Raw genomic sequence first — 11,036 nt, 5'->3', positions numbered from 1 at the left:
AATGTTGAGGAATGTGAAGTCAGAATAATCTGTTACTGGGGCAGAAATTCTTAACCTTTCTAGTTCTCTAAATTTAAAACACTTGCTTTCTTAGGTAAAAATTGTTTATCTAGAATCAAAGTCTGCTTCAGAAATAGTTGGGAGCATAAAGTTAAATAATTTAGAATTTAAATCTCAAAGAATTATGGCCTGTTTCATATTCATTTGTGATGAAAGCTTAAATCCAATATTTGGGAAGATACCCTATTGGGAGGGAATATTTTGGAGTTTGTGAATTTTGAATTGGAATTCCTGATTTACTGAAACTAATTTGCCACATAGCTGAATTTCATCCCAGTTTTACTCTCTTTACTGTCCTCAAGACATCTGAATTTATAAAGGACCTAAGTAATATAAATTAAATGACACGTTAAGTGGCTGTAGCTTCAACAGGATATCTGACTATGAGGTTGCTCTTTGTTTCCTTGACCGGACTTCTGGAGCTCGCCTAGTTAGTCTGTCTTTTAAAAACTATATCGGCAATATCAAAAGTTCTCTGTAAAGATCTGAACAATCTTGAATCCTATATGTCACTAGCAATCTGCTACACTAAAGTGCAATAAAACTGTTAGGTACCACATGTATAACTGCTTATACAGGTGAAATTTGAATAACTTGAAATAGTATATGTAACAGTAAAATCCAGTAAGATGAGGACTTTGTATATCACACTCAAAGCATCTTCATGACTCTTTGTCCTTACCATCGTCGTATGTGAGAGAGTTACCTGCCTTTCACTGGTGTAAAAGTTGTAAATTGTTTCTACAAATTTATTGAGCACCTACTATTCTAAGCACTAGGGATTTGTCAGTGAGCTAGGCAAAAGAATCATGGCCTCTTTAAAGGGAAGTATAATTCTCATATATGTAGAATTCATGTCTAAGTAAAGGCCTACCTCTTTACTAAAATAAGCCTCCAATGGTCTTGACTTTACCTTAAGTTTGGAAGGAGCTTGGTGGAGAGGAATATTCCCTACACTGACTTGCTTTCTCTTAACACTGAGTATAAACAAGAGCTTAATTCCCAAGAAGAGCTGAAAATAAAAGTATGAAAGGGAGTGCAGAGAGATACAAGTTCAGAATTTATGCAACAGAAACCTTCTAACTTCCATTGCAGAGGTTCTGCTCATCCTGGTCTCAGACAGCCTATCCCATTCTAAACTGCCTTGAGGAAGCTATAATTGAGAATCAGCAGACTAGCTCAACTGGCATCTTAGCTGGAGATCGTACTATCAGCCAAATTAGTAGTGACCTTCCACACAAGTTGACCTTTTGCACCAGAACCCAAAGAGTAAAACTCTAATGCCTCCATTGGTCTTTTCTTCATCATTTTGGTTTCTGATTTCTAACACAAACTTCCCCTGATGATTGACGCTGGGAATGACCACTTATTAGGGACTTTATTTTACATGTGAGTAGATTTATATGACCTTTGTTTACACTTACCTATGTAGGTTTCCGCATACCTTGTCTAAAACTTGGTTGTGGCTAAAACACTGATAACTTCTGTGTTTGGAAGTGCTACAACTACCCTATACTTAACTAGCTTCCCCTTTTCTCCCCAAACTCTCATTCCCTACATAGAATTGTCTAGTGTCTCTTCACTCCAAATCGAAATTCAGGTAACCTGGGACAAATTTAGAGTATGGTTCCTGGATTATTGCATCTTTAAAGTTAAAAAAAGTGCTCCTTGTAACTTAAAGGGCTTAGTACACGGCCTTACATGAGATTAGGTCAAGGAGTGTACCCACAATGGGTTAGGCAGTGACAATACAGCAGTGAAAAAGAGAGGCATGGCCCTGCCCTGCTGATCCTTAGTAGTCTGGTAGGGAACAAACATTACATCTGTTGCCATGAGGGACTATGTTGGAGTGGGAGGCATAATAAATTTTACAGAATTTTGGAAAAAACGTTTAAGTCAATTTTGACTTTGGTTCTTAATACTAAATGAATAATTATTGTTAATATTTTTCTTACACCTAATAGTGGAAAAAAAAGGGGAGAGAATCACTGAAAAACTTTGGAACTGAAAAATCCGAGATGATAACATTTCAATACAGAACTAAGTTTAATAAAAGCTAGACACAAGTTATCAGGAGTATTCTGTCAGCACTCACCAGCTGGAAAATGGGAAACTAACCCATTCACACTCATCACAAAGGAGAGAAAGTAATTTAGTAAAAACTATGAGTTTATATAAGATATAAATTCCTTTGGAACTTAGTGAATAAAGGAAGAGACAAAGTGGTGATATACCACATTTATGGATGTAAAGAATATAAAATTCCTATAAAATGTCTGCAAAACAGTGAACTTTAACAAAATTCTAACAGGCATATCCTCCAGGAAAAACAATAAAAAATCACAAAGTTTTTAAAAGTTTGGTCAGATTTAACAAAATTACAAATATGTGTATTAAAAAAGGGGCTGCAAAATTTCGCATTGACAACTTAAAAGTTACTGTTTAAAGAGCTAAGAAAAGCATTGAGATGTTTTAATAATGAAAGGACATAATTAACAAAGGAAATACAATTAATGGGAAGGGGAATTCTAATAAATAGGCAATTTACAAAACTATGGCTTTATTTTTGCCTAATGATAGAATTTGAAAATATTTGTATCCTGCTAGGCCTAACCTCACTGCCTTGCACTGCATTTAATTAATGCAACAATCTTTTGTGGTAGGAACTTTCATTAGCTCCGTTTTACAGTTTCAGAAACAGGCTTAGAGGAGGTAACTTTCTCAAGGCCACAACTAGTTGGCGCAGCTGGGATTGGTATACATGTTCTGTGACTCCAGAGTACAAGCAATAACCACTCACTACTTCGGTTTGGAGAAATAAATCTTACTGGTATAATCCAAGTTGGGGGAAACCACTTGTACAATAATGTTCACAATAAATAACTGGACACAAAATGCTGAATAATAAGAGGAAGGTATCTCAGTAAGACCTAGCTTCTAAAAACGAACGATAATGATTAAAGTGGAAGAAAGCAAAATATAAAATTGTACACAACAAAGAACAGATGGGACAAATAGAAAACAAATAGCAAGATGGAAACTTTAAATCCAATCATATTGACCATGACATTGTAAATAGTCCAAACACACCAATTAAAAGATAGATTTTTCATACTTGTGATAAAAAGTATGCCTCATACTTGTGATAAAAAGTATGCCACATAAGAAATCCATTTTAAATGTAAGTGAACCAATAGGTTAAAAGGAAAAGGGTGGTGGGGCCAGCCCAGTGGTGTAGTGGTTAAGTTCCGTGTGCTCTGCTTTGGAGGCCGAGTTCATGGGTTTGGATCCTGGGCGTGGACCTCCACCACTCATCAAGCCATGCTATGGTGGTGACCCATATACAAAAATAGAGGAAGATAGGCACAGATGTTACCTCAGGGACAATCTTCCTTAAGCAAAAAGAGGAGGATTGGCAACAGATGTTAGCTCAGGGCCGATATTCCTCACCAAAAAAAAGGATGAAAAAATATACCACGTAAATGCGAATCAAAGGAAAGCTAAATTAATATCAAGGTCGATTTTGGAACAAAATATATTTCCAGGGATAAAGAGAGATATTTATCGAGTCAGTTCACCAAGAGAATACAAATACATTTAAGAGGATTGATATCATGCGAGCCATGTTCTTTAACCACACCAGAACTAAACAAGAAATCAATAACTAAACTATCTGGAAAATCCCTCCAATGTTTGGAAATTAAACAACATGCTTCTAAATAACTCATGTCTAAGAGGAAATTGCAAGAGATATTAGAAAAATTTTGGACTGCGCCAGCCCCCTGGCTTAGCGGTTAAGTGCGCGCGCTCCGCTGCTGGTGGCCCGGGTTCGGATCCTGAGCGCACACCGAGGCACCGCTTCTCTGGCCATGCTGAGGCTGCGTCCCACATACAGCAACTAGAAGGATGTGCAGCTATGACATACAACTATCTACTGGGGCTTTGGGGGGAAATAAATCTCAAAAAAAAATTTTGGACAGAAGGAAAATGAAAACTACATCAAAGCTGTGGGATTAAACTAAAGAAGTGCTTTTAAAGGATAATTGATAGCATTAAATGTGAATATGAGGAAAGAATATCTTGAATCAAGGATCTAAGCTTCCACCTTAACGAACTAGAAAAGAAGAGCCAATTAAACCTAAAGTAAGCTGAAGGGAGGAAATAAAGAGCAGAAACCTATAAAATTGAAAACAAAAACAATAGAAAAAATAAATGAAACCAAAAGCCACTGCTTTGAAAAAATAAAATTGATAAGCCTCTCCACTAGGCAGACTGAACAAACCCCTCTCTCCCACCCCCAGAAGATACAAATTACCAACATCAGTAATTAGAGAGAGGACACCACTACAGAACTTACTGACAATAAAAGGATAATAAAGAAATACTGCGAACCACTTGATTAAATAAATTCAACAACTTATATGACATGGACAAATTTTTTGAAAGACACAAATCACTCAGGTCATTCAAGAAGAAACAGAGTCTGGCAGTTCTGCAAAAGTTAAACATAGAGCCACCATATGACTCTACAATTCCACTCCAAGGTATATACTCAAGAGAAATGAACACTTATGTCCACACAGAAACTTGTATATGAATATTAGTAGCAGTGTTATTCATAGTAGCCAAAGAGTGGATGGAACCCAAATGTCCATTAATTGAAGAATGGATAAGCAAGATGTTTCGTATCCAAACAATGGAATGTTATTCAACCATAATGGGTGAATTGTATAGTATGTGAATTACATCTCAATAAAGTTGCTACCAAAAAAAAATTAATATTAAAAAACAAAGAATAGGTAACTTCAATAGCCTTCTATGTATGAAAGAAATTGGGTTTGTAGTTATAATCCTTCCCATAAAGAAAATTTCAGGCCAAAATGGCTTCTCTTGTGAATTCTATCAAATATTTAAGCAAGAAAGAATACCAGGTCTACACTCTTTAAGAAAATAGTAGAGGAAAGAATATTGCCTAACTCTTTTTGTGAGAACAACGTTATACTGATGCCAAAACCAGACAAAGACAGTACAAGATAACTATAGACCAGTATCCCTCACGAAGACAAGAAAATCCTTAAAATATTAGCATATAAAATCTAGAAATTTATTAAAAGGGTATATCATTATCACACAGGATTAGTCCCAGGATTAAAAGGTTGATTTAACAATTGAAAATCAATTTGTGTAATTCATCGTATTAACAAATTTAAAGGAAAAATGTGGTTATCTCAATAAATAACAAAAAAAGTATTTGACAGAATTCAACACTCATTCATGAAAAAAATTTTCAACAACAAAGGAATAAAAAGGATCTTAGTTAACTTGGAAAGGGCATCTATAAAAAACCTACAGCAACCATCATACTTAATAGTGAAAAACTGGAAGCTGAAGCTTTATGTCTAAGATTGGGAAGAAGGCAAGGATGACTCCTCCCCCTATATTCAGGTGATGTATATATAGAGAGAGAGCTCTCACTATATACAGATGACTCCTCTCACTGTATATACACCATATACTCTTCTCACTTCTATACAGTATTGCAGTGCAAGCCCTAGCCAGTACAGTAAGACAAGAAAAAGAAATAACAGTCATGCATATTGGACAGAAAGAAAGAAAATGGTCTTTATTTGCAGATGATATGATGAAGTAGAAAACACTAAGATAACTAAAAAAAAAAAGCTACTAGAACTAATAAGTGTAACAAGGTCACAGGATACAAATACCAATTGTATTTCCAGCTACAAAAATTAGAAATTGAAATTTAAATGATAGCATTTAAAATAGCATAAAATATGAGATATTTAGGAATAAATTTAATAAAATATATGCAAGACCTATATACAGAATGCTATAAAACACTCCTGAGAAAAATTTTAAAAGACCCAAATAAATGGAGAGCGATAACATATTCCCAAATCCAAAGACTCAATATTCAGTTGTAACTTCTCCCCGAATTGAACTATAGATCCCGGTCAAAATGTTAGTAGGCGTTTGTTTTTCTTTTTTTTGCTTGACAAGCTTAAGTCTATATGGAAATGCAAAGGACCTAGAATAGTTAAAAGATTGTTCATTTTTTTCTTTTTTTGGTAAGGATGATTGGCCCTGAGCTAACACATGTTGCCAATCTTCCTCTTTTTGCTGAAGAAGATTAGCCCTGAGCTAACATCTGTGCCCATCTTCCCCTCCCTTTGTATGTGGGATGCCACAACAGCATGGCCTGATGAGCGGTGTGTAGGTCGGCACCCGGGATCCGAACTTTTGAACCCCGGGCTGCCGAAGTGGAGCGTGCAAACTTAACCACTATGCCACCTGGCCGGCCCAAGAATTTTTAAAAGAACAAGAAAATTGGAGGACATTCACTACTTGACTTCAAGACTTATAAAGCCACAGTGATCAAAACAGTGCGGTATTGGTGTCAAGACTGACAAATAGATCAATGGAACAGCACAGAGTCCAGCAATACAACTACACATATGTGGTCAATAGATTTTTGTCCAAGCTACAAAGGCAACCCAGTGGAGGAAGGATGGTCTTTACAATTGGTGCTGGATAAGTTGGATTTCCCGATGCAAAAATATAAACTTTGATCCATACTTCCACAATACACAACAATTAATTTAAAATGTGTCATGGATCTAAACATAAAACATAAAACTATAAAACTTCCAGAAGAAAAGATAGGAGAAAAATCTGTATGACCTTGTTTTAGTCAAAGATTTCTTAGATATGACACCATAAGCACAATCCATTAAAGAAATAATTGGTAAACTGGATTTAAAATTAAGAACTACTATTTGAAAAACATAGTTAAGAGAATGAAAAGACAACCCACGAACTGAGAGAATATATTGCATATCATGTATCTGATAAAGGATATATATCCAGAATATATAAAGAACTCTTACAATTCAATAAATAACAACCCAATAAAAATGGGCAAAAAATTGGAACAGCAGTTCACAAAAGATATACAAATGGCTAATAAGTACATGAAAAGATGCTCAGTATCATTAGTCACTAGGGAAATGCAAATTAAAGTCACAATGAAATACCACTATACACCTATTAGAATGACTAAAATTTTAAAAGACTGACCATATTAAGTGTTGACAAGGATATGGTACAATTCAAATTCTCATACTGTACTGGTGGGAATATAAAATGGTGCAACAACTTTGGAAAACAGTTTGGCAGTTTTTTAAAAAGTACACTTAACATATGACTCAGTCATTCCACTAGATATTTACCCAAGTATCACCAAGGAAAATGAAAGTAAATGCCCATACAAAGATTTGTATACAAATATTCTAGCATCTTTATTTATTTATTTATTTATTTTTTAATTTAATTTTTTTTCCCCCAAAGCCCCAGCAGATAGTTGTATGGTCATAGCTGCACATCTTTCTAGTTGCTGTATGTGGGACGCAGCCTCAGCATGGCTGGAGAAGCGGTGCGTCAGTGCACGCCCGAGATCGAACCCGGGCCGCCAGCAGCGGAGCGTGTGCACTTAACCACTAAGCCACGGGGCCGGCCCTCTAGCATCTTTATTTATAATGGTCAAAAACAGCAAACAATCCAATTGTCCACTGACGTAAATATATATGATATATCCATACAATGGAATACTACTTAGCAACAAAAGCTAATGAATTATTGATACGCACAACAAAGTGAATGAATCTCCAAAAAAAGTATGCTGAATGAAAGAAGATAGACATAAAAAAAGCATACACTGAATGATTCCATTTATATAAAATTCTAGAAAATGAAAACAAATGTCTAGTGACAGAAAGCAGATTAGTGGTTGCCTGGAGAACAGGATGAAGGCAAGAGGAAGGAATTAACAAGGAGCATGAGAAAATTTGAGGGCAGGATGGATACGTTTATTTTTAATCGTGGAGATGGTTTCACAGATGTGTACATATGTCAAAACATCACATTGTACATTTAAATATGTTCAGTTTATTGTAGGTCAATCATACCTCAATAACGCTATTTTGTTTTTGTTTTTTCAAGATATAGACTGGATGAAAATATTTGCACAACCTATATCTGAGAAATAACATATCCAAAACATACAAAGAACTTTACAACTCAATAATAAGACAAACATCCTGATTTAAAAATGGGCTAAAGATTCGAACAAACGCTTTACCCGGGCCAGTCCGGTGGGGTAGTGGTCAAGTTCAGCGAGTTCCCCTCCAATGGCGGATTCGCGGGTTCGATCCCGCCGCGGACCTACACCACTCCTCAGCCACACTGTGGTGGCAACCCACATACGAAGTAGAGGAAGATTGGCAAAGATGTTAGCTCAGGGCTAATTCTCCTCAGGAAAAACAAAACAAAACACTTTACCAAAGAAGATATGCAACTGGCCAATAAACATAACGAAAATAGGCTCAACACCACCATTAATTAGAGAAATGCGAATTAAAATCACGAGCGATCACATCCACTGTAAGGGCTAGACTTTAAAAGACTGACAATATCAAGGGTTGGCGATGACGTGGAGCATTTGGAATTCGCATATATTGCTGTTGAAAATGCGAAATATTACAACCACGTTGGAAAACAATTGGGCGGTTTCTTCGGGAAACACGGAAGTACATATTAAAAGTTGACAATTCGCTTGTAGCGCTGCTATTCGTTTCTGAAAGCTTCTAAAAAGAAAACGCAAGCGTGGACAGCCTCTCTCGCCCCGCGCGCATCTGGGGGCGCAGGGCGCCCGGAGGTCAGAGAGAAAGGGGTGCGCGCCCCGCCCGCGCTCGCATTCCCCCGGGCTCCGCACGCAGGGGTCCCCAGGAACGAGGCACACTCGGCGCAGCCCTCGCCTCCCGGAGCAGGGAGGGGGTGGGTGGAGCAGAGCCCGGGGCCGCCCCCCGGAGCCGCCCCCGCAGCCCTGGCTGTCAGCGGCCGGCTGCCCTAGTCATTCGTCCCCAGGAATAGGAAGACGGATGTCACGAAATGAAACTGGGGATGAAAACAAGGGGCTTATAAGTCGTACAAATAGTCTTTTAGACCCATTGAGGGGTCTTAAGTATGCGGGTGAAAATCAGATTCACTCGAGCCGTGTGAGACCAGTTTTACTTGGCCACCATATTTTATCACCAGTATAGGCACTGTAAACACAGGCCAGCTAGCCCAAGAATTGGACTGGTGCGATTATTTGATGTCATCCTCTCATATCTAGTGCAGTAAACCAATGTTGAATGGGCAAAACCAGCGAAAAGATCCATGATTAGAATCAGGAATGATGATTAAATTAAAAAGCTAACAACTCAGACCTTTTATCAAACAGAAATTTCTTATTTACACTTCTAAACGGTGCCAGAAAGGTGTTCATGTGTATTTTTAACACTGGTCTAAATTCTGTTTTCTGAACCAACAAAACTTTTTGTGTTGTTTTACTTTAGACTCGATGCATTGTAGTTGTTTAGAAAATCATACACACAAATAAAAATACGATATTTATTAACTAGAATACTTTTTTAACCAGAATACCTTTTATTCTGATCACAATGGAAATTATTTCCTGTAACAGGACATACTCATACCACACAATTTCATGGAGGTGCTATTAGCATCATTACTGAGCTCTGAATCCTAAAGTCTTTCTCATCTGCAGATTTGATTTGGCTGTACTAAGTCCATTTAGAGGCTAATTAGAACTTCATATGCCGAGATGCAAGAGTTAAAGAAATTTCTAGACTGTTTATAGTGCCACTGTTTATAAGCAACATTAAAGGCCTGTTTCACCATAGCTTTTAAACTGCTGTACAAACATAAGACGCGGTTACTGTTTAACTTTACACTTTGTCTCAATACAAGGTCAGCTTCCTCTGTACACAGGCTCAAGTAATTCTCATTATGCCATGCCCTGTGTGCACCTTCTGGAAGTTACCTGGTCTGGTCCATGGACATCTAAGATCTGGGACATTTCCAAATCTGGTTGTGAAAGCGCTTGGGAATCTTTAACCACCACTAGGTAGAGGACACCTATTTCAGGAGGGGAGGGTTATGAAATGTGAAGCGAAACCAGGAAAAGGGAGTTGTGACCACCTCGGAGTTAGGGAACCCTCAGGTCTCCATTCCGTCACCCGCGGCTCTACATCTCCCAGATCTAAGTCTCTACGCACCCAGACTTGAGATTCTAAACCCCATCTCCCAATGCCACATACTCTTCCCTCAGCTGGGAAGCCCCCAGGACATTTCTGAACCCAGTCATCTCCAGGTCGCAGGAATCCGTGCTTTGTTGCAAATGAAGCACGACAGATGACCACAGTCTACAAATTCGAGCAGCGTCAGGTCGGCAACGATCTTCCAGTGAAAGGGCTGTAGGAGATTTCTGGATTCTCTTCCTCCCCACCTCTTGTTACAGAGGCATCATCCCGCCTTCCTGCACTCCAGGCTAAGAGGAGCTTTTTAATTAGACTTGAAAGCCTTCCATGCCCTCTTCCTTTCCAGTTTTTCCACTTCCAAACTCCTACTGAAAGACTTGGAAAGCAGAACAGAGAACACAATACAAAGAAGTTTCTTAAAAACCTCCTTTTCTAGGTTCTCAAGGCGTCCCCTTTAAGGAACCAGACCCACCTCTTTCCCATTCACCTACTGGCTTTCGTTCCTGTCCATCACTCTACCTTTAAGAATATTTCCTGTTCCTTCAACCCAACTTGCACACCTCCGCCCCCCGGCCCTCCTCATTGGGCCGCCCGAGGCCCGTTGACTCCTCGGTTTTCCCTCCACCTCCTCCCGCCCTCCAGCCTAGTGCAACGGCGTCCCGGGTTCTGATTGGCTGGCGCGGCAGCCTCCTCGGGGCCGGGTTGGCGGGCTGAGCGGCAGGGGCGGGAGCGCAGCGCACCCAGGGTAGGCTGTTCGCGTGTCGAGCGGCGGCCGCGGGAGGGGCGGGGAGGGGCGGGGGGAGGGGGGCTGGGAAAGTTGAGGCCGCGCTGCCGCCGGGTCTCCGGCCTTGAGGGCTC

Source organism: Ceratotherium simum, chromosome 15 (genome assembly GCF_057802395.1).
Source record: "Ceratotherium simum simum isolate JZ-2026a chromosome 15, ASM5780239v1, whole genome shotgun sequence".
Taxonomy (NCBI): Eukaryota; Metazoa; Chordata; class Mammalia; order Perissodactyla; family Rhinocerotidae; genus Ceratotherium; species Ceratotherium simum.
Note: the sequence above shows the minus strand (reverse complement) of the source record.